The sequence below is a fragment of the Musca autumnalis genome, unplaced genomic scaffold (genome assembly GCF_047663935.1).
Source record: "Musca autumnalis isolate F117 unplaced genomic scaffold, ASM4766393v1 scaffold_2, whole genome shotgun sequence".
In the NCBI taxonomy this organism is placed as follows: domain Eukaryota; kingdom Metazoa; phylum Arthropoda; class Insecta; order Diptera; family Muscidae; genus Musca; species Musca autumnalis.
In genome coordinates, this window is record NW_027411755.1 from 112,748,049 (window position 1) to 112,772,741 (window position 24,693).

Below are 24,693 nucleotides of genomic sequence, written 5' to 3' on the forward strand. Positions count from 1 at the left end.
AATATTACCACCCAGTGAAATATTACCATCGCAATTTGCCCACCATTGCCCTACACCACAATGTGGAAAGGGTATTATAAGTTTTATTTTCTAAAAATTGGTGTAACACCGCGAAATATGGTATATCAAAATTCATATCTCCTATTTGACCGATTTTGTAGCGTCTCTTTAGGTTGCAATTATAGTCTGATCGGCTAGAAATTTTGAGTAGAGCTTGGGTTTACGGCACACACACTATGTAGAATATGTCAACAGTTCGCGAATTCTGAAGGGGTACAACTCGGATTCATCGATTTAAACATTTTTGGTTTTTACCATATATAGTCAATTGTGTGTAGTGTAACCATACTCACACTTGAGGTAAAATTTATAATTTAATACTGACAAATTTTTGCAGGAGGAAAGAGTTTTGGACAAGGATAGTTCGAATAATGTTTGATAATGATTGGATAGTATCTAGCGTGTGAAATTGGTCTGTATGTTAAATTCTGGACAAATTACGAAAACGAAACTTTAAAACCAACTCTTGATTGCTCATTCGATGCAAATTATATCAATGCAGTTAGCAGTTAGATAACGGAACCCTTTTACTTGTTTTGTGAAAGTATACTTATTAATTGAATAATTTTAAATTGTTAAAACACAAGTTTGTATTTGAGAAAATTACGTTTTATATTTTTATATCTTCAAATCTTTATTTTAAATAACTCTAAGATATTAAAAATTCTTATTCAAATGTATATATATTACACAAACTTAAAAAATTGGAATCACATTTTTATTCAATAAAGTTCTATAGAAGACGTTGACCGAATATCATGTAACTACATGGGGTGAAAATCCGTTTGTACGTTTAGAAAGTATAGTTTTTGACACAAAAAACCATTTAGGCCGTTTTGACGCAAGATTTCCAATTTAAGTTCATGTTTTCAGTCGTTAGACAGCAATTGATGACGAACGTCGATCTTCCGGCGGTGTTCCTGAACGATAGAATGATGCGATATAACCACATTCGATTGAGGTACATTGGCAGGTGGTGGTGCTTGCAGAGCCGGCGGCATTGTTGTGTGAACTTACGAAAGACCAATCACGGGAGAGTGTTGCGAGACATTAACAGGAGAACCAATTAACATGGGCGGTTTGGCAGCTATCTGAGGTGGTCTGGACATACCGGTCATATTGGCCTATAACGATTGGAACGATGTTGATGGTGAATAGATGGATGCCATTCCCGGCGGCAACATGTGTGGAGGTGCTCTTTAATTAAGAGAAAAGAAGAAGAAAAAACAACACAACAATCAAATAATTCAATTAATGACTGAGTCTGATTTATACCTTACCTTTGAAATTGATTAAAGTAACCCGACATCGTGGGTGCTCCCGCCAGATGTGGATAACGAAAAGCGGCAATATTGGCATGGGCATCGAACGGTTTGCGCAAATTAGCAAAAACCAAATGTGTAAATGGATTCGGTGGCAGGGCGGAACCGACTACCGTCTGAAATGATCCGGGGCCGCTTGGTAAATACGGATTATAGGGGTGTGATTGCGGACCCACCTTTTCTTGTTTGCGCCACTTGACACGACTATTTTGAAACCAAACCTAGAAGAAAGCCGACAAATGTGAAATTAGTAATTTGTTTTTTTTTATAAAAATAAGCGCAAAACAAAAATCGAACAACCAGAAACAAGGCAAAAAGGCAAGTTAAGGAGATAAAAGAATGGCTGAACAACCTCATTTGTTATCAAATTGTTATTTAATCATTTTCCATGAATTCAATTAATTTCATGCATTTTGCAATTACTGCAGCGCGGCGGCCACATCATTTGACCGTTGACGTTCATCATTTATCCGTTTGGCTAAATATTTTCTGTTTCTCTGTTTTGCTCTCATATTCGTTTGTTTTGTTTGATTCATCCATCTACAAGATGATGTTCATGGTTTGTTAGTATTGTTTTTATTTACTTTGTCGTTTGTGATTTTTTTTTAAAGAGTTTGCTTGATGTGATTTATGAAGTGTATAAAGTCTATAACTTTTAATTTCGATATTTGAAAGCTAAAACAATCACCCGATATACAATTGTAAATTCTCAATTAAGTAATTCTGAAGACATTGCCAAAAAATGAAAAAAATTAACGCAGTACGGCGATCTTAATATCCAACTATTGGACTGTAGAGGCTGATGATTTGCTTCACGCTACTACAGATAAGTGTTTATTCGTTCTGTTTACGGAAAACTGGATGCATCCACATGTGGTGGATAGTGGAAGGCCGAGGGTGACGGCAAATCAAAGAAACAGTGGTAGACAATCCGGATCTTGGGGGAGTCTCGGAAAAAATCTAAAAGTTTTGAGGTTGTGTGTTAATAATGTAACCAACACTCAGAAAAAATTCGCAGTACTATCAATAACAGGTAAAAAAGCGTTAAGTTCGGGCGGCCCGAACTTTTAATACCATGAAATATTTTCAACTAATCTGGAATAATTATTTCACAAATTGTTTTCAAAACTCCTTCTGCGAGCTAATATATGGGGTATATGTATCGGAAATAAGAGCCCCAACTAATTCTTGGAAGTTCCTATTCGTATTATTTTTAAAGTTTCACCAATGTTTTTAGCCACAATATGCCCGTGGCCTCAAGGGGTTTACACCGGATGTATTGTGTTTACCAATATTCGGTTGTTTAACTTTTTTATTATAAGACAAACATAAGAACAGTTGATACTAAATCCTTTTCCGAATGCATTTTTTACAATTTACATTTTTTATAAGGGGAAAAAATTGATTTGATGGTATTATGATATTTTACCCAGACCATGGGAAAAGTGGTAGGAGATGGCAACCTTGTTAGGATACAAAATGTAAATTCTTCCTAAAATGAGACTAAAAATTGCAGGTTATTAAAACCGATAGCACTACAATTTTTAATGATATTCCGTTGTTGCTTTTGTTTTGCACTCCCCATTCCCAAGAATATGTCAATATTGTTGTTGTTATCCCATTGAACTACAAAGTACAGAAACAAGCTCTCTGTACATAACAAAGAACTACTGGACACAAAATATTACTTTGAAAAAAAATGGTAACCCATCCAAACAAAAAAAACGCCAACCCTCCTAATTGTGAGACCGGGCACCGTCAAAATGTTGTTTATTGCTTTAGTATGCAATACCAACAAAATAATTATGTTTTATTTCGTCGAGAATCGACGAACGCATAGCAGTGGGAAAAATTTGGTTTTGTTTGCAAGTGAAGTTGCTAGAGTTTAGGTAGTGCCAAAGAAATTCTCGATCAGAGTGTTTCTATGCGCACGTATCTATTTGAGCTAGCAATTGACACTTGGGTATAAAAAGTTTCTTGTTGAAAAACAAGAAACAAGGGAACTGATGAAGATCTGTGGCGAGATCTGAAACTATAGTATTCCCTGCCTTACCCCTTGGTAAACATCGCCAATTTTTTCCCACTAATAAATTAAAGTTGTTTTAATAAAATATTAAAACAACGACTATGGGATTAAGCCTGACTATTTTGAAAAACAAAATAGAAGTCGTCATCCCAAACAAAAAAAAAAAAAACGCCAACCCTCCTAATTGTGAGACCGGGCACCGTCAAAATGTTGTTTATTGCTGTAGTATGCAATACCAACAAATTAGTTATGTGTTTTTTCGTCGAGAATCGACGAACGCATAGCAGTGGGAAAGATTTGGTTTTGTTTGCAAGTGAAGTTGCTAGAGTTTAGGTAGTGCCAAAGAAATTCTCGGTCAGAGTGTTTCTTTGCGCACGTATCTATTTGAGCTAGCAATTGACACTTGGGTATAAAAAGTTTCTTGTTGAAAAACAAGAAACAAGGGAACTGATGAAGATCTGTGGCGAGATCTGAAACTATAGTATTAAAGGTGTTTTAATAAAATATTAAAACAACGACTATGGGATTAAGCCTGACTATTTTGAAAAACAAAATAGAAGTCGTCATCCCAAACAAAAAAAAAAAACGCTAACCCTCCTAATAAATGACAAACGGTAAACGTCAATTAAGACAACTCACCTGAATACAAGCTTCATTAAACCAATTTTCATTGCGAGTTCCTCTCTGTAAATAAGTAAAAGTTAAATGAAGTAATTAGAAAGCATGGTTGTTTTAAATTAATTAACAGTTTAAAGTAATTTAACAATATGTGTCGTTATACACACACATAAATGTTGTTTTTTCGATTGCTGTTCATTATTATCAATTAATTGAAGCTAATGGGTTACTAAATATTGTTATTTATTAACGGTAAACCCTTCAACTTGTCGTCAATGATGAATGGTGTCTAGTAATTATAGTCTCTGGAAATGAAGTCACTTTCTGGTTACGCTACAGCAATCAAACCAAGAATAAAAAATCTATATGTTTTAACACATTTTGAATAACACTGCGCAACACTGGAAATGCAAACAACTTCTAGTGGAAATTTTCTGAAAGTACATATTGAAACTACAACAACCCTAGACGGGTTTTGTTTTCTTAAATAGGGTTTGGATTTTATGACCTCAACTAAACCGGGCTAAACGAGCCTTTTTTCCAATAATTGGGCTTTTATCTCCGAAACCAATGAGAATTTTGATTTGCACTCTTCAGCTATATTGTTCTCTAAAGTAGTAGAACTTATATGTCAAAAGCTCATCTAGATCATCGAAATCGTTAAAATATACAAATCTTACACAATTTCTGGAAATCCAGTCTGTAGCAGCTAAACTGTTGGCACATTGTACACACAGGTAGTCTACTCTCATATTGGTTATTTTTTTGTTTCTTGATATTTCTCATGTAGCTTCAGAATCTGCAAAAACTTCCCAGGTGTAAGCACCTTACATTTAAATTTGGTTAAGGCACACAGTGATTGTTGATATACTTATCAAATTGTCGTTGAAAAATATGGTAGAAATAACACGATAGAGGCATTTTACATCAATAAAATGTTATGTAGAGTTGTGTATTATATGCTGTTTATATTAGAGCTTTTTGCAGGGTTAACCTTCTTTATAAGAATTTGTTTGAAATATAAGCAATGGAATTGACATTTAAAACCCAGTTTGTTAAATCCGGTTATATATAAACGGGGTATTACATTCCAGCGAATATTTTCTTAAGCGATAACATTAAGAAAAAATTAACAGTTTTGGAGATACCCTGCGGAATTTATACAAATGATGAAATTTTGAGATATATTATAAAATTTGAAGCAATAAGAGCAGTTATTCTAGTTCGTTATACCTCCAAACATGTTCTTCTTGCTCTTGTCTACAAGTTTACTGCAGAGGTCAAAACAAGCTTCGTATTGGTTTCAGAGGTATAACCCCGAATATCATTGTGCTACACGAAAAATATTCAAGGGTTCTGATGCAAAAATTCTATAGGGTTGGGTCACTTCGTTTTTTTCTTTTATAACGGTAAATATAGTGAAAACGGGGTTTCTAAGATTTTCAATTTTAAACATGCATAACTTTTATTTATCACAACGGATTTCTATAGGTTTTCGTTTAAAGGGGCAAATAATATCTTTCGAACAAGCTACTAAGTTTTGAAATCGGTTAACAAATGGCTAAGTTATAGTGGTTGAAGTGCGAAAAATCGCATCAAAAAACGGGAAAATGCTTTTCCTTGTTCCGGTGCTTAGAAGATACCAAACAGTATAATTATTTAATTTCTAAAAAAGTAATAAAGTTAGCTTTCGAAAACCGGACAAAGTTTGCTAACTTAGCTAGCTACCATAAAACGGTAATTCCAAAATTCAGGCATTTTGAAGATTTTAGATACATTTTCGGACCGAATTAGCTATGATTTGGCATTTAAGGTTCGAAGTGGCCAAAAAACTTCTCCACCATAAATTATGGATATTTTCTTATATTTTGATGTTTTTAGCTACATTTTTGGACCGAATTAGCTATGATTTGGCATTTAAGTTTCGATGTGATCAAGAAACTTCTGCACCATTATTATGGACATAGGTCTATGTTTTGTTATAGCCCCCATATAACGGTACCTTCCGATTTCAGGTATTTTTAAGTTTTTACCTACGTTTTCCGACAGAATTATCTATTAATTTTGCTTAGGGTCCCCGATGATGGAGAAACGTTAAAAAAAATACGGACATGGTCCACGTTTTGTTATAAAAACGTCGAAATACCTGAAATCGGGCGGTGCTGTTATATGGGGGTTAGAACAAAACGTGGACCTATGTCTATAATTTTTAGTGGAGAAGTTTCTTGATCATTTAAAACCCCAAATGACAAATTACAGCAAATTTCGTACGAAAATGTAGCTAAAATAGTCAAAATACCAAACATCGGCCGGTACCGTTATATGGGGGCTATAACAACACGTGGACCGATATAGTCTATCTTCGAACATGATGTGTCTGCAAACAAAATACCCTTCTGTGGATGTAGAGTGATTACCACAGACGGACGGAGGAACGGACTTGCATAATAAACCCAAAAGTAAAAAGTCAAAAAAATGCATAACCTATCCATTTTTCAACTAATTTCATTAGTTTTTCCAGTTTTCGAAAGCTAAGTTAATTACCTTTTTGGTATCTTCTAAACAGCCTGGAGCACAAGGAAAAGCATTTTCCGTTTTTTATGCGATTTTTTCGCACTTCAATCACTATAACTTAGCCATTTGTTAACCAATTTCAAAACTTAATAGCTTGTTAGAAAGATATATTTATTGCTCCTTTAAAAGAAAAGACAACCAATAGAAATCCGTTGTGAAAAATAGAAGTTATGCCCTTTTAAACTTAAAAATCTTAGAAACCCCGTTTTTTACTACATTTACCGTTATAAAAAAACGAAGTGACCAAAAGGAACCTAAGGTATTTTCGTTATCCATAGACCCCTATACGATAGAATTTTTGCGTCAGAACGCTTGAATATTTTTTGAACCGATATAAGAAACAAAACGCAGATATGGTTTTCGTCTACTTGGTCTCTACTTTCATAAAAATGCTGGACAGAAGTTGTGTGCACACGATTAGCTCAAAAATGTTGCCAAGTGTTATGTATCACTGTGTGTAACTTTTTGAGTCATGTTTTATTAACCATATTCTGACACCGCAGCGTGATAGAAGAACAAAAATGAGAAGACACGTGCCTCGCCGTTTTTCTCTATCTCGTCATCTTTCACGGTGCCTTTAACCGCGAAGCTTGAGGCTTTGACGTCAAAAGGCATAATCATGTCAGGATTATATCTTCTAAACCGTTCAAAAATTTGGTAAAATCTCGGATGCAAAGTTGTAGCTCTTCTCATAAAGGACACAAATTGGGAACACAATAAATCCATCAAATTTCATATTCAAGGCCAAAATCGCCAAAGTGCAATTTCTATCAACATTTTTTTTCAGGTTTTGGTCTACAGATATGAAACCGATCAAGTTTGAAGCAAACAACCAGATACAAAAAAGTACCTTAGATCTCATTAAATATCTAGAACATGCGAACTCCGTATAAACGGTTCTAAAGGGTCAAAATATCAAAGCAAATGCAATTTTTATCCTTTTTATACCCTTAGCATTAATGCTAACACTTTCATACGGGCAAAATGTGCCTCATCGAAATAATGGTTTTAGACCCCAAGTATGTTTGGACGAAATGTGTTTCAGACAATTTGGAGTTGATTTAGCAATATCCGTCCGTCTGTCTGTCTGACTGGCTGGAGCGCACGATAACTCTCGAACGAAACAACCGATTCGGTCCAAAATTTGGGTTTCGAAATATTTTGTCCAAACTTAGTTTAAGTTTGAAGATGGGTTATATCGGTCCACTCTTTCCGGTACCTCCCCCACAAAAGTTCGTAAATGTTCGGATAATTTGTGCGCACGATAACTATCGAAGGGAGTAACAGATTTGGTCCATACTTTGCATATCGTAAAATTCCTACAAGACTTAGGTGAGGTTCCAATATGGACTCAATCGGTCCACAAATTCGGGTACCTCCCACTCAAAATTTCGAAAAGTTCAGTTTAGGACCTGCTTTCGAATTGCATTGATTTTTGTTGTAGAAACTTGTATTCACTGCCCCCCATACGACGGTACAAGTTTCATCAGGCGTCAGTCCATATTTCCTGAGAAAATAACCTTAAAGACGCAAAAAGCCCCTATGACACCGTGTGTAGTGGTTGGAGCGCAAGATAACTATCGAACGGATCTACGGATCGGTTCAAAATGTGGCCTTCGTAATATTTTGTGCAAACTTAGTTTAAGTTCGAAGATAAGCCATATCGGTCGACTCCTTCAGGTACTTCCCACAAAAAAGTTCAAAAATATTCGTAAAAATTGTGCGCAAGATAACTCTGGATGGGAGTGACCGATTTGGTCCATACTTTACACATTCTAATATATTTATTCAGATATAGATCAGGTTCGAATATGGACTGTATTTGTTTTGTTCACTCCTTCGGTTACCTCCTACACAAAAATTTGGATAAATTCACTTTAAGACCTGCTCTCGAATCACTTTGATTTTTGCTGAAGCATCTTGCATCCTCTGCCTCAATTAAGTCAGTAAAAGTTTTTTCAGGGGCAAGTCCATACTTCTTGAGAAAACAGCCCGAAAGGAGTAAAAACCCCTATGGCACCATATGTAGTGGCTGTAGAGCTCGAACCGAATACTGATTTCCTCCACACTTTGGATATCATAATATTTCTTGGAATATTAGATTCGAAGGTAGTGCTTATAGGTCCACAGCTTCCGGTGCCTCTTCCACAAAAGTTCGAAAATATTCACAAGCGTAGCAACCGATTTGGTCCAAATTTTCGATCTCGAAATATTTTGTCCAAGCTTAGTTTATGTTCAAATTTGGGCCCTATCGGTCCAATCCTTGGGGTACCACCCATACAAATGTTCAACATATTTGTTTAGTTAGGGTCTGTTCGAAGATCCTTTGCACATTTATACCGAATTTTTCCTAGTGGCCCGATATTATGCTTTTCGTAGGCTAGTATGGTACAAAAGCCCTATCTATCAAAATATCCCGCAAATTTTTGAGCTTTAATACAATCCATATTTTTGTCCGTTCATACGTCCATACTTTTTCTTTTTTGGAAAAAAAGTATTTCAATCCACACAGGCTGAGGGTATATCTCTGTCGGCAAAGCCGACTAATAATTTTTTACTTGTTTTCTCTGTTTCTGGTCCATAGATACTAAACCGTTCAAAATTAAAGAAAACAATCAACTACAATTTTGTAGCGAATATACATATCAGAAAACAACTTTCTGGAACAGGAAAACTGTCTGCGAAAGGTTCTTAAAGGTCAAAATGACAAAACATTTTAGAAAAAATTCTAATACCCGAGGGTGTTTGTCAGTTCTTCTACAAGTTTGAAGCAAACAACCAGATACAAAAATGTACCTTAGATCTCAATAAACATCTAGTACATGCAAACTCCGTATAAACGGTTCTAACGGGTCAAACCGCATTACATTAGGTAGTACACCATATAGAGAGAAATTTCGAGAAGAAGTTGTATACAATCGCAGTATGCATCGACATCGAAGGCGCCTTCAACAACGTCAGCATCAAAACACTAATCAACTCCTTAGACGAGTTTCACGTAGACCGGGCCTTGAGGCACTGGATAGACCATATGCTAAGGAGTAGATGTATAAGCTGCGCGCTACAACACGTAAAAAAGAGACAAAGTTGGCCAGGGGACGCCACAGGGAGGAATACTATCACCTCTCCTGTGTGTTACCACCATAAATAGTCTTAAGGACCTTAACCGACGAGGGATTTGAACCCGTCTGCTATGCAGACGATGTTATAATACTTCTTAGGGGAAAGAAACCTAATATACTCTGTAGGAGGGCCGAAACGGCTCTAAAAATAGCTTACAACTGGGTTTGACCGAGAGGTTTAAATGTTAACCCGAAAAAAAAAAACAGAACTATGTTTTTTCACTATAAAAATGAAAAAAAAGACCTTACGAAGAATCCGTCTTCCTAGATAAGAAGATATGTAAACATTTCTCCAACAGTTAAGTACCTGGGAGTAATTCTGGACAGGAAACTTAAATCGACCACATTCAAGAAAGGGCTAATAAAGCCCATAGATGTGGGTCAACCTGTAGGAGGGCCTGAGGCTCAAAATGGGGTTTCAATCCTAGGATTATACACTGGTTGTACAGAAGCATAATTAGACTGATTCTAACTTATGCTTCTGTGGTATGGTGGGCAGCTATGGACAAGAAATGCAACGTGAAAGTAATGCAAAAAGTCCAACGAACGTGCTGCTTAAGTATTAGTGGCGCAATGAGGACTACACCAACCAGGACTTTAGAAACAATTTTGTTTGTCCACCCAATAGAAATTCAGGTAATGTATGAAGCAGCCATCACACAGTGGATCCACTTGTATGGAGAAAGTGGCCAAAAATATTTAGAGTGTAAAAATCAAGCCAATGCGCCGGTTACAGCTTTGTGCTGCTGCGAAGAGTGTTTTAAGAAACCACGAGCGTAACATTCTCCCCCCTTTCCCCACTGGAAGGGTATACGGTAAAAATTTTTTTAACGATGTTAATACAAAATGACATGAACAAAGGCCCCGATTATCTTTTGATGCAAAAACAGGCTTGGGGAAACAAAACAACCTCCAAAACAACATAAAATCAAACCAATTTAGCGGATTAAAAAATCAAAATTTTTTGTCTGAAAATTGGTAAAATTTTTAATAAAGATCTTATAGCGTTCTTCCTGGAAGGCACGTACCGCCAACGCAAGACAAATTTGGAAGAAGATTTCTTCATTTTGTTACTGATGCCAATTATGTTAATGTACGTACAGTAGGCCGGGGCGATTTGTATGGAAGGAAAAAAGTGTTATCGGGCGCCTAGAGTTTCTGATTCTTGGGATTGTACTGAGCAAAAAAGTCAACTAGACCATATGTCTACGGTGAAAATCGAGCCCCCGGATTTTGACTTGAAGTTTTTTTTCAAGAATTTTTGGATATTTTGGCATATAATAACCAAACCACTGAGATTTTCGATCCAACACAAAGACAACAATTGTAGCCAAGACAATAATAAAGAACTCTCTAGTACATCGGAAAAGCATTAGAACGCTCCTTCAGGCAGTTATGGCCTCGAGAAGGTGCACCTTTTTCGGAAAATATCGATAAATGACACTGTGCTACAAAATGGGACTCAAATTCAGTGGGTGGAAAATCCCTTTTGGAGATGAAAGCCCTTGGTGAGTGTACTAAGAACCCAAAAGGAAATTTTCCCCATAGGTCAAGTTTCCGAGATATTGCGTCATTAATGGTTTAATTTTGGCCCCTTAATTTGTGAGGAGATAGCTTTATATCTCTCTAAAGCGTTATTGTAGCTTCATTTTGGCATTACATGTCTTCAGTCAAATCGAATGGTGAATCTTTTTGTAGAATATTTCATCCCTGTAACTCAATTCCTTTCATGTCCTTTTCGTCCTTAATTTTTTGAACCGTAGTAAAAGTACCACAAGACGAGATTTTACAGCATCCAAATATTCTACAAAAATGTTGTTCAGAAGATTTTAGGTATGGTTCTCATTGATGACCAATCGATATTTCCCCGTTTTCATGGTCCTTTTTGACATTTACTCGGTTTTTGTTCAGAAAACTATGTTTTGTTTTTATGTATATTCGTTATTAGTAGACATCGGATTTTGCATATTTGCATATTTTTTAATATTAAAGATACGAAGATTCTGATTGGACCAAAATTCGTTTCAAGGAAATCTAAATTCAATGGCAGGGTCATACTTCGTATTTATTTTGCATATTTGCATATTTTGCATATGCACAAAATATGCAAAAAATATGCAAAATATGCAAAAAATATGCAAAATATGCAAAAAATATGCAAAATATGCAAAAAATATGCAAAATATGCAAACAGATTTTGATCGGAAATCGTCATAAAAGTTGTAAAATTGTCATTTAAAGTTGGAAAAACCATCAAAAAATACATAAAAGTGTTCTAAACTAAGACTGTTAACCGTTTAACGTCGATTTTTTCAGCAGATTATTATGTTATTGAGACCATTTACGACAGTGTGGAGTAGGGTATAAAAATATGGTATCGTAATACCATTTTATTATTATTAAACTATGTAAAAACATAAAATTTGATAAAATATCAAACGTTTTATGTAAAATTCAATACTTTCTTTGTCTTCATTTGTAGCATTGTGCTAGTTTTAACTCAAAGGATCAAATCGATCTCTGTTTTTTTTAGCCGGGGAGCCGCCTAAACCTTTAGTATTGTTAGATTTTAAGATTGCCTAAGTTTGAGCACAATTGGAATATGTTAAAACGTGCTACTGGGGCCTCGAAGCTATGAAAATCCAATTTTTTTTGCTATTTGGCGACTTCGACGACCCATATATGTGGAACGGTTAGAGCTTTTTTCCCGTATTATGCGTTCAATTAAAGGCCATTCTGTTCTTAATATTTCTTGCTAAACAACAAAGTACGTAAGTGTTCTGAATTCGAGAATAAAGCCAATGTCCCGAAAAAGGCCTTAGGGCAAAAATGGAGTCTATTAAAAAATTCTTCCTATATTTTTTACAAAGATGGACATTTGTACATTCATTGTATGGCCTCAATGACAAACGCATACATTTTGTTCATACATATTTAAATTTACATAAGGGACTGACATAATGTGGGTTTGGAGCCATCTGGGTACAGATGACAACTTGGTGATGAACTCGACTCCTTGCTATGTCGCTCACAATTTTCAAGTTGTTTACCATCCTTACCCCTCCTCGTAAGTGACGTTCTGTGGTCAAGTTGTAGTATCTTTTTCAAGAAATTTGGAGTTAAAGTTTAATCTCTTAAACAACAATTATGTCTCACTTGTAATTATGGATTTTCGGCAGTTGATTTTTGTAAGTTTGGTTCAAATATTTCTGGATAAATTTCTATCTTAGCTTTGTTAAAATTTTGTCGTCTTTTGGATCTTTACGGTGTTTTGCAGATCAAACAATGCCAGGCCAATAAGTTCAGGACTAAGGTACCACATATGATTTATCATTTTATTATTTCTTTTATCTGATATTTGTTTGTGAATGCCTTTCGTATTAAGTAAATCTTCAATGCGGTTTGAATATAATGAATATTGTGTTTGCTACTTTTTTTTGTATTAAATTCAATCTATTGTCTCTATTTCTTTTCAACCTATTGATAATGTTTACTCAATATAACCTATATTATATCTATATAAACATTATCTTGTTCATTATACGTTTAGTAAAATCAATAACCCAAACTCTCACTTATAACACTCAGTTGTTGTCGTGTGGAATACCAAATAAATAAATAAAATAGAAAAAACATTCTAGGGGCATTAAACCAGTCGCGAACGATTTAAACGCAAGGTGCTTCCCTCTCAACAATTTTTCTAACAAGTTTGTACAGTGGTACAGAAGTTCTTGACCTAATATCTGCTTGAGCTGTTGAGACCCCATTATTCTAGGCATCTGTACACTGCTAGTTCTTGTTTCTCCCAGTTTCAGTTTCAGGAACGACTAGGAGTTGTTCTTTACCATGTGATATCAGAACAGCAACCGGTTTTTTCTTCTCTGTTTTGAGAATATCTGGTAATAGTTTTCCATGCCAGTGCACGCAAGTAGCCTCGTTCCTTGAAGTTGTTGCGTGCATTTTTCACGGTTTATTCTCCGCTGTTCACGGAAGAAGCTTATAGAGATCTTATATTTGTAGGATCCTCTCCGATAGCTTCTACTGTTGCCAAAATTATACTAGTAACGTTCCTGTACACCTTACAGGAGTTCAGCACCAATGACTGTTTTACAGTTACGATTTTCTTGAATTCACGCTGGATTGTTTTCGGAACCAATGGTTCTTCAGACTCTACGATACGTTTAGCATCAAAACAAGACCTAGACCTCATTGAAAATGTATTGAAATATGAAAACATTGACACACAAATTTCAGAAAAAGGAAATAACAACATGATTAATAATCTGTGGTATCTTAGTCCTGAACTTGCTGAGCTGGCATTGTTTGATCCAACGGTGCAAAACGCCATAAAGAGCCAAAAGGCGACAAAAATCTTAACAAATCATTCCAAAAATGTATAAAAAGGAAGAAAATTTTAATAGACTCCATTTTCGCACAAGGCGTACATAGTCACGTTTTTCGGGACATTGCACGGTGGATCCACTTGCATGGAGAAAGTGGCCAAAAATATTTAGAGTGTACAAATCTAGCCATTCTGCCGGTTACAGCTTTGTGCTGCTGCGAAGAGTGTTTTAAGAAACCACGAGCGTGGCATTCTCCCCCCTTTCCCCTCTGGTGGGGGTATACGGTAAGAATTGTTTTATGCTATTAATACAAAATGACACGAACAAAGGTCCCGATTATTTTATGATGCAACAATAGGCTTGGGGAAACAAAACAATCTCCAAAACAACATAAAATCCAACCAATTTAGCGGATTAAAAAAATCAATATTTTTGTCTGAAAATTGCTAAAAATTTTTCATATAGATCTTATAGCGTTCTTCCTGGAAAGCACGTACCGCCAACGCAAGACTAATTCGGAAGAAGATTTATTCATCTTGTCACTGATGCCAATTACGTTTATGTACGTTATCAGATAACAGAGTTATACGCTAATATATCTATTGAAACCTTATTCTAAGGCAGCTTTAGTCACCGACCCACCATTTATAGTCTGGCACTAGATGACAGCTGATTTTAATACAGAATAATCTTAAACCCATTACCTACTTTGAAAAATTATTCCCGAGGTGGGCACTGGTGGGAATCATGACTAAAACCTTAGGTCAAATTTAAGTATATGATCGAATTGGCACTACAAAATACACTAAGAAAATATGCAGCTAACTAGAATTCCACAAAACGCTAAAACACAATTTTTAATGAAAATTAAGCTATTACCTCCTTCTTCAAAATCCACTATAATATTTTGCAATACGTATTAGTTTCGTGATATTTTTAATATACATATTTACTTGCATTTAAAATATTGGTTGCACTCACAACAAAAAATATTAGTCAAATGTTCCGACGTTTGAAGCTATTCTTAAGAAGATCGCGTTCAAATGAAGCAAAAACTAAAATATTTTTAAAAAGGTCCATGGTTATAGTTATGCCAAAAAAATGATCTTTTCATAACTTCGAGACCCAGTGGCACGTGTTAACATATTCCAATTGTGCTCAAACTTTGACAGTCTTAAAATCTGACCAAACTAAAAACTTTATGCGGGTGTCGCCTTAAAAAATCCGACATCGATTTGTTTCCTTTGAACAATAACCAGCCCAATGCTACAAATTATGACAAAGAAAATATTGAAGTTTACATAGAACGTTTGATATTTTATCAAATATTCTATTTTTCTTTACATAGTTTAATAATAAAAAATGGTATTACGATACCATATTTTTATACACTGTCGTAAATGACCTCAATAAAATAATAATCTGCTAAAAACATCGGCGTTAAACGGTCAACAGTCTTAATTTAGAACATTAATATGTATTTTTTGATGGTTTTTCCAACTTTAAATGACAATTTTACGACTTTTATGACGATTTTCGGCCAAAATCTGATTGCATATTTTGCATATTTTTTGCATATTCTGCATATTTTTTGCATATTTTGCATATTTTTTGCATATTTTGCATATTTTTTGCATATTTTGCATATTTGTTGCATATTTTGCATATTTTTTGCATATTTTGCATATTTTTTGGCATATTTTTTGCATATTTTTTGCATATATTTTGCATATTTTTTGCATATTTTTTGCATGTTTTTGATATGACCCCAAATATCGAAAAATTGACCCTTAAAACGCCTAGATCCAAAATTTGAGTCCAATCGAATGAGAAATAAAAAACATGCAAAAATCCGATGTCTAGTTATTAGTCTGTGGTGCTTCTGAAATACTTACCACAAATAGCTCTTGTAATGACGAACACGTTAATAACAAATTTTCTTGAAGGATAGATCCGGTTATCTAAATTTTTGAACCGGATATTCTGATATTAAAACCGATTTTGGAACCGGTTTTAAGTAATTTAAAATTTAAGCAAGTAGCTGATTGCAACTTTGTTAGTTCCGAAGCTAGAACAAAAAAACCGCTTCTGAAACCGATTTTGATGTAAAATATCACTGAGTTGACGTGGTTCAAACTTCTGAGTTATGGCGAAATTAATTCATTCTTGATGAACTTTAAGAGCATGGTAAAAAAAACAACATAACACAAATTGTTCTCACCATAACTCAGAAGTTTGACCTATGGCATAACTGTATTTCCAGATTTATAATACTACCTTAATCGACTTTCATCTCCAAAAATAATTTTTCAACCCAGTGATATTTTACATCAAAATCGGTTTAAGAAGCGGTTTTTTTGTTCTAGCTTCGGAACTAACAAAGTTGCAATCAGCTACTTGCTGTCATTTGATTGACCATTTTATTAGCTTTCTAATGATATACATATACGGTTAATCGGTTACTTAAAACCGGTTCCAAAATCGGTTTTAATATCAGAATATCCGGTTCAAAAATTTAGATAACCGGATCTATCCTTCAAGAAAATTTGTTATTAACGTGTTCGTCATTACAAGAGCTATTTGTGGTAAGTATTTCAGAAGCACCACAGACTAATAACGAATATACATATAAACAAAACATAGTTTTCTGAACAAAAACCGGGTAAATGTCAAAAAGGACCATGAAAACGGGGAAATATCGATTGGTCATCAATGAGAACCATACCTAAAATCTTCTGAACAACATTTTTGTAGAATATTTGGATGCTGTAAAACCTCGTCTTGTGGTACTTTTACTACGGTTCAAAAAATTAAGGACGAAAAGGACATGAAAGGAATTGAGTTACAGGGATGAAATATTCTACAAAAAGATTCACCATTCGATTTGACTGAAGACATGTAATGCCAAAATGAAGCTACAATAACGCTTTAGAGAGATATAAAGCTATCTCCTCACAAATTAAGGGGCCAAAATTAAACCATTAATGACGCAATATCTCGGAAACTTGACCTATGGGGAAAATTTCCTTTTGGGTTCTTAGTACACTCACCAAGGGCTTTCATCTCCAAAAGGGATTTTCCACCCACTGAATTTGAGTCCCATTTTGTAGCACAGTGTCATTTATCGATATTTTCCGAAAAATGTGCACCTTCTCGAGGCCATAACTGCCTGAAGGAGCGTTCTAATGCTTTTCCGATGTACTAGAGAGTTCTTTATTATTGTCTTGGCTACAATTGTTGTCTTTGTGTTGGATCGAAAATCTCAGTGGTTTGGTTATTATATGCCAAAATATCCAAAAATTCTTGAAAAAAAACTTCAAGTCAAAATCGATTTTCACCGTAGACATATGGTCTAGTTGACTTTTTTGCTCATTACAATCCCAAGAATCAGAAACTCTAGGCGCCCGTGATGGTGTTCAAATCGCCCCACTCTAACGTACAGATTTATACGCTAATATATCCATAGAAACCCTATTCTAGAGCAGCTTTAGTCAGTGACCCACCATTTATAGTCTGGCACTATATTGCAGCTGATTTTAATACTGAATAATCTTAAACCCCTGACCTTCTTTGGTAAAATTTTTAATAAAGATCTTATAGCGTTCTTCCTGGAAGGCACGTACCGCCAACGCAAGACAAATTTGGAAGAAGATTTCTTCATTTTGTTACTGATGCCAATTATGTTAATGTACGTACAGATTTATACGCTAATATATCCATAGAAACCCTATTCTAGAGCAGCTTTAGTCAGTGACCCACCATTTATAGTCTGGCACTATATTGCAGCTGATTTTAATACTGAATAATCTTAAACCCCTGACCTTCTTTGAAAAATTATTCCCGAGGTGGACACTGGTGGGCACTATGACTAAAACCTTAGGTCAAATTTAAGTATATGATCGAATTGGCATTACAAAATACACTAAGAAAATATGCAGCTAACTAGAATTCCACAACACGCTAAAACACTATTTTTATAAAAATTAAGCTATCACCTCCTCCTTCAAAATCCACTATAATATTTTGCTATACGTATTAGTTTCGCGATATTTTGAATATTTTTACTTGCACTTATACAGGTTGTACTCACAACAAAAAATATTGGTCGAATGTTTCGACTTTTGAAGCTATTCTTAAGAAGATCGCGTTCGAATGAAACAAAAACTAATATATTTTTAAAAAGCTCCATGTCATAGCTTTCAGAGTAGCCAGATGTTGTACCAAAATTTTGACAATTATATTTTATTTTTGGCCAAGGGGTGGATCCACTGTGCATCGCAGCCATAAGGCTTACGTAGATGAGCGAGTGGATCCAAAGAGACCACCAAACATACCACCAAAGCGTATTACGGGTTACAACGGGTGAGTCAATAGATCATATTGATTCGGACCGTATGCCTGAAACAAGTGAAGCCGCCTTGTGTGGAGTTTTAATACCGACAGAGACTTGTGGATCCATGGAACCCTAGAACAGATACCAACTGGAAGCTGCGGGTTTACAGATGGGGCTATTCTAGGGGGGAGAACGGGTCTGGGTCTTTATATTGAAGACCAAGAAACGAGGATCTCCCTTCGACTGCCGGATCATAATACGATCCTCCAGGCCGAAATCCGAGCGATTACAGAGTGTTTGAACTGATTTAAAGCTAACACAAAGCTAATCACTATCAATCATAAAGACGCAGTAAAAGCTATAACAAGCAAGACGGTGAAATTAAAAACTCTCTTGCAGTGTAAAAAGTCAATCAACGACTACTCCCACCATGGTTCGGTTAACATTATATTGGTACCAGGACATGCGAGGATTAGGGGTAACGAGATATCTAACTCCTTGGCAAGGCATGCCAGGGAGCAAACAACGATAAAAATCCTATGGGGGACCCAGACGAGGATAAAACAAAGGAACTACTTTTAATGAGTAAGAAAGACATTAGTGGACTGACAGGCATCCTTACAGGACACCTAGGACTACAAGCGCACCTGCACAGTGAATGCAGAGCCCAGCCTTCGCCATCGGGAAATAACATATTTCGAGAACTCAGCCAAATTAGGGCAAGTGAGTTAAAAAACTTAAGAGATTACGTCAATGGTACAGAATTTCTAAACTGACAAATGTATCTTTAATAAATTAACCAAAACAAAAATTATCCTCCTTTAGGATTCCGAAATTAGAACAACAGGCCTACTCTGGCTTAAGTGTGTGTCTATACGGGCATGTGGCGATTCGCAAAACGCCCCTCTTTTCAACCTAACCTAATTTTTTCTCCGATTTTGGTCCACCGATATCGAACATATCGAAGAGTTACAGCTTAAACGTTTTTGGAGTCTATGAAGCACTGGAACACTTCAAATCGTGCTTGGTCTTGCACAGAAATTTAGCACTTATATCTGTCTACCTGTTTGCAAAATATGGTCCAAGTAGTCTATCACACTGCGATGTCCAATAAAAGTTAAGAGATTGTATAATAATTCCAACAATAATATCTTTAATAGTATTTTACTGTGCAACATTTTTAATGTGATCTTGTGCAAACAATTCGAACTGAGGATTTTTTGAAAGTACAGACCCAAACGACAAGAAACCCTAGTTTGGTTTGGTTGTGTCAGATCCAGCTCGGATTTTATGGCCCCATCTAAACATGGTTAAATATTGAGCTTTTGAAGAAATTTGGGGCTATATCTCTGAAACCAATGCGAATCTTCTTCTAACCTCTGAAGCAAATTTGTAGATAAGGACAAGAATACAATATTTGGAGAAATAATGAACTCGAAAAACTACATTTATTGCCTCAAATTTCAAAATATATGAAAAAATTACACAATTTTTATACATTTCGCACCGTATCTCCAAAACCGTTAATTTTTTCTGAATATTTTCTTATGGATGTAATACACAACTCTTCAGAACATATCATTGTTGTAAAACGCCTCTATGCCGTTGTTTTCAGTACATATTTCAACGACGATTTAAAAAAAAAATTCAATAATGTAGTGAAATCCGAAATGCGAGAATAAACTGTTGGTGTGAACTGTGTTTGAACTACGCGTTGTAAAAGATAAGATGCAAAATACCGCTGAAACAACATGAAGTAAGCATTTTAGAGTTTCAGAATGTTCTAAAGAATTGTTGAGAACTTTATTTGGACGATTTTTGCAGAAGGTTACTTGGTTCAACTTTCAAAAGTTTAGCCGATGCTGACCAGAATTTTAGCAATTATGTAAAATTTTCTATATTTTATAGATGTTGATGCCCTAGATGTAGTTTTTCTTATGTGTTTTTTTTTTTTTCAAAAGATAAGTTCTACTAGTTTAGGGCTACAATATTGTTAAAGACAGCAAGGCAAAATTCCTATTCGTTTCTGAGATAAAGGCCTGATAAATGCAAAAAAGTGTAGATTTAGCCCGGTTTAGATGAGGCCATAAAATCCGGACTGGATCTGACAGGGCAAAACCCTACTCGGGTTTTTATAGTCTAAATATGCACTTTCAAAAAATGCATACTAGAAGGTGTTTGTATTTTCAGTGTTGCATAGTGTTTGTGCTGTTCTTTTTTCAGTTTTGAAGTTAAATTTTGTAGATTATTTTCGAGTCGTTATAAATCGATCAATCTAAGTGTCTTCACTCAGGTAACTTAATTAGTTTTACCGGTTTATGGTGGTTATATACTTTTTTGCATTTTTTTCTGGATAGACTTTATAGTTTTTGTTTTGTTGTGGTACAATTGAGTGTAATATTAATTGAACAATAATTAAATCAATAAATCTAGTTTTTTCATTGTTGTTGCTGGTGGTGTTATCCGTTACGTATAATTTACCAGTGGTTAGGAAAACGCAAAAAAAGCTGTGAGCTTTGAGAATAATTGAATTGGACCGTGCCAAAATGGTGCCAATACAATAAGTCAATAAAAAATTAAAGAAGTGGGTAAAGGAAAGATTTACGGAGAACTACTGGAATCGGTATAAGATGTATGAGGCTATTTAAAAATTTCTAAAGTACAGAAGTAAATTCATTATCAGCTTAAACTGGTTTCAAAAAGCTTTAGATGATCATAATAGGGTGTTAATTACAAATAAAATCAGGTACTAGAAGGTGTAAAACGATCTTAAAATATGTTAAATAATTATTGAGAGTTAAGTTAACATACATAATAGGTATACTCAGGCGCTTGTTTATTTTCATTAGATAATTGTTTTTCATTGATTAGAACAAAGTGTAGAAAATGTATTACTTTAGAAAGGCGCAAGGTAAATGCAGAAAGGGGCAAAATACAGACAGTCATATACATATGTTAAAATAGAATGTAAATAATAAGATGCGTGAGTTGGTGCTGAAGGTATATCGGCAAAATCATTTGTAATTAAATGCGTCCTTTATCTGCAGTCTGTATTATGATTTTTGCTACATTGTACAATGGTTCAGAAATCGATTTACCTTGCCAAAACCCAAATCTTTTGTCGCATCCGATTATTAATTTCTATATGGGATCAATCATATTGAAACTAAGGAAAACAAAAAATGTTGCCAAAATATTGGAAGGTTTGGGCGCGGCGTGCTCCTAAAGACAACAATTTTTTCTCAATTTTGGAAAATACGTAATTCTTGCAAATTTCTGGAGAAATAAATAGCTATTTCTCGGAAGCTATAACAGATAACCATTTTAATAAATTACCGTAGCGTTTAAATTAAGTGAGATATTTTATTTTTCCTCAGGTACTAAATTTTACTAAAATTCCAAATTTAGAGGACTAGAACTTTTGGGAAACAGCATGGAGTAATGTTTCGTTTTAGCAGAATGATGCTTGAGAGTGTCCTCTTTGAGCCCATATATGCTTTTGTACCCGCCCCGTTCTGCCCGTTTAACACTTTTTTTAATCTATTGAAATGATATGGGTAAAAATGTATGTTTTTCATATCGGTTCCCATAATTATTATAGTTTTTATACAAATTGACATTTTTTATATATGAGTTTGTATATGAGTTATGTATATGAAACCCCAAGGAGAATTTTTTTTAATTTTTAACAAATTTCAAATTGGTTTTCAAAATAGTCAGGCTTAATCGTTGTCGTTGTTTTAATATTTTATTAAAACAACTTTAATTTATTAGTGGGAAAAAATTGGCGATGTTTACCAAGGGGTAAGACAGTGAAGACTATAGTTTCAGATCTCGCCACAGATCTTCATCAGTTCCCTTGTTTCTTGTTTTTCAACAAGAATCTTTTTATACCCAAGTGTCAATTGCCCGCTCAAATAGATACGTGTGCAAAGAAACACTCTGATCGAGAATTTCTTTGGCACGACCTAAACTCGAGCAACTTCACTTGCAAACAAAACCAAATCTTTCCCACTGCTATGCGTTCGTCGATTCTCGACGAAAAAACATATAAATAATTTGTTGGTATTAAAACAACGAAGTCGTCATCCCAAATAAAAAACGACTTCTACTTCATTTTTGTGTCAAATTTTCAAGTCCATATCTCTAAAACTCAAAGAGTTACAGCTTATTTTATGCCAAATCATGGAAAAAGTTTTGTGAGTTTCTGAAGCACTAAAACACTTCAAATCATGCAGGATCTTGCACAGAAATTTAGCACTGATATCTGGCTAGCTATTTTATTTTTTGTGTAACAACCTTTTTAAGTTGCGAAGTCGAATTTCAATCGGCAACTTAAAAAGCGTTTTTCTCGAAACTTGATTTTTTGAGATGTGTCACTCTTTGAGTAATTGAGCAATATGTCCCTCTCAATTATTTTTGAAAGGATCTGGCCAAAAAAATCATCTTTCTATTTCTCAGGTCTTTTGGATTCCATTCCCCTTATTCAGTAATTTTTTAACAACTTTACTCATTGTTTATTTTACAACAATTTCAATTGTTTGTTTTGTAGTTGTTACAAAAACAAAAGAAATTTTAACAACATTTCAATCGACAAAAGTTACAGAATAGGCCCACATTTCTAGTTCTTTAACAATAAATCATCAAAATCTCATTAAGTTGTAGCATCGGCCAGAGTTGTTAGTCATCCTTCATTAATTGTTAACATCAATTTAAATATCGACTCGTATCAACACTACATTAAACGCACCATACCAATGATGTTTAAAAACATGTTAAGCCAAGGAAATATGTCAAATTAATGCCTAACCCCACACACCGATCGACAGACATAGAGACAGGAACGATTGATAGGAAGACTACCCAGACTGTCCAAAAACATTGGTAGTCGCTACATCAGCGTAAACATAGTTTTGTGTTATTTTTTAATTAAATAAATAAAATCCAATGCTTCGTGGGCATCAGCGGGAAACCAATTTATATGCTTTTATGTAAATTAAGAAAATTATCGTTTGTATGTCTGCACAAAGTTAAAACCTCATCTGTGTGGTTGCGTTGCTTCTATCTTTCCATCAACTTAGGTGTTTATTATTGCCATCGTAGTCCCTGCAAACAAGTTCAAAGGAGAGAAATTTTCAAATCAAACAGTTTCATATTGATGATAAACTAAAAATTCATTTCAAGAGCAGATAACAACACCAGATAATATAATATCAAAGTCTAGAGTGTGTTCACAAAATGGTTATCATTGAAGTCAACAGCAGCATCATCATGAATAGTTATAATCTCTCACTGCCACACGTCATTATCTTGCTCCTGATTATTGTGATTATCATAAAATGCGCTATTAAAGTCACAATGAACGTTGTTGTTTAATATTCATAATTTAAACTACCCATAGAACGGACACCTCCTTAGGTTGCTCATATCAGGTGTTCCCCTAGGAAGGGAGACGACATTTCATGCTTACGATAGTTAGCAATATTTAAATTGACCTAATATTTACATTAAATTGATGGCTATATGCATTTCTAAAATGAAATTAAAAGAACAACAACCACAACAACGGCATGTTACTATTTCACATAAATGTAAACTCATAAACACGATCTTATCTATCTCGTGGTAATAATTTGCAGCGAAAGAATGACCGAAGAATAATTAAAAGCATAGCATAGCACAACTGCCTTGGAACTATAGGTCAAGGCATAAATTGTAAGGAGAGTGTCATAATTGTTTGTTTTTTTTTTTTTCTTCTCATTATTATCAAGTTTTTGTTTTGCTACTGAAGTGCTACCTCATAGTATTTTATAACCATAATTAGCATTATAAATATGATGGAGAAATAAGGGGTTGTTTTTTGGTGTACCTAAGGTATGTAAGTCGGTATAAAACGAAAGACTTAAGAAACATACACGATATGGCGAAAAGTAAACGGCTTATTATGACCAAGAGGAGAGGTTAATTATCCGAAATAATTAAGCATTAAATTAAATATATGTAAAAATAAAACAAATGTGGAAATTAAATTAAATAAATAATTTTAATAATAATAATAATAATTATTATTATTATTATTATAATAATAATAATAATAATAATAATAATAATAATAATAATAATAATAATAATAATAATATTAATAATATTAATAAGTAATTCATTAAACCATACAGATATAAATAACAAATGACAAAACGCCACAAAAAATGGTTGCAAAAATTGAAATCATTTTCATTTACAATTTTAAGCGTATTCACAAAAAAATCTTGGCGATAAGTGGGTTAATATAACC

At 34.5% G+C, this 24,693-nt stretch overlaps 1 long non-coding RNA gene across 1 annotated transcript in view; it reads right to left on the minus strand.

Annotated features, from left to right (window-relative positions):
* Nucleotides 1-653: 653 nt before the first annotated feature.
* The window catches only part of LOC141393034 (uncharacterized), a 32,569-nt gene continuing 8,529 nt past the window's right edge, over nt 654-24,693 (minus strand). Inside the window, exons 2-4 of the long non-coding RNA XR_012409984.1 lie at nt 4,048-4,092; nt 1,341-1,603; nt 654-1,257 (exon numbers count right to left, since the gene is read on the minus strand). This is a non-coding gene — a long non-coding RNA (uncharacterized lncRNA). The remainder of the gene's footprint in view (nt 1,258-1,340; nt 1,604-4,047; nt 4,093-24,693) is intronic.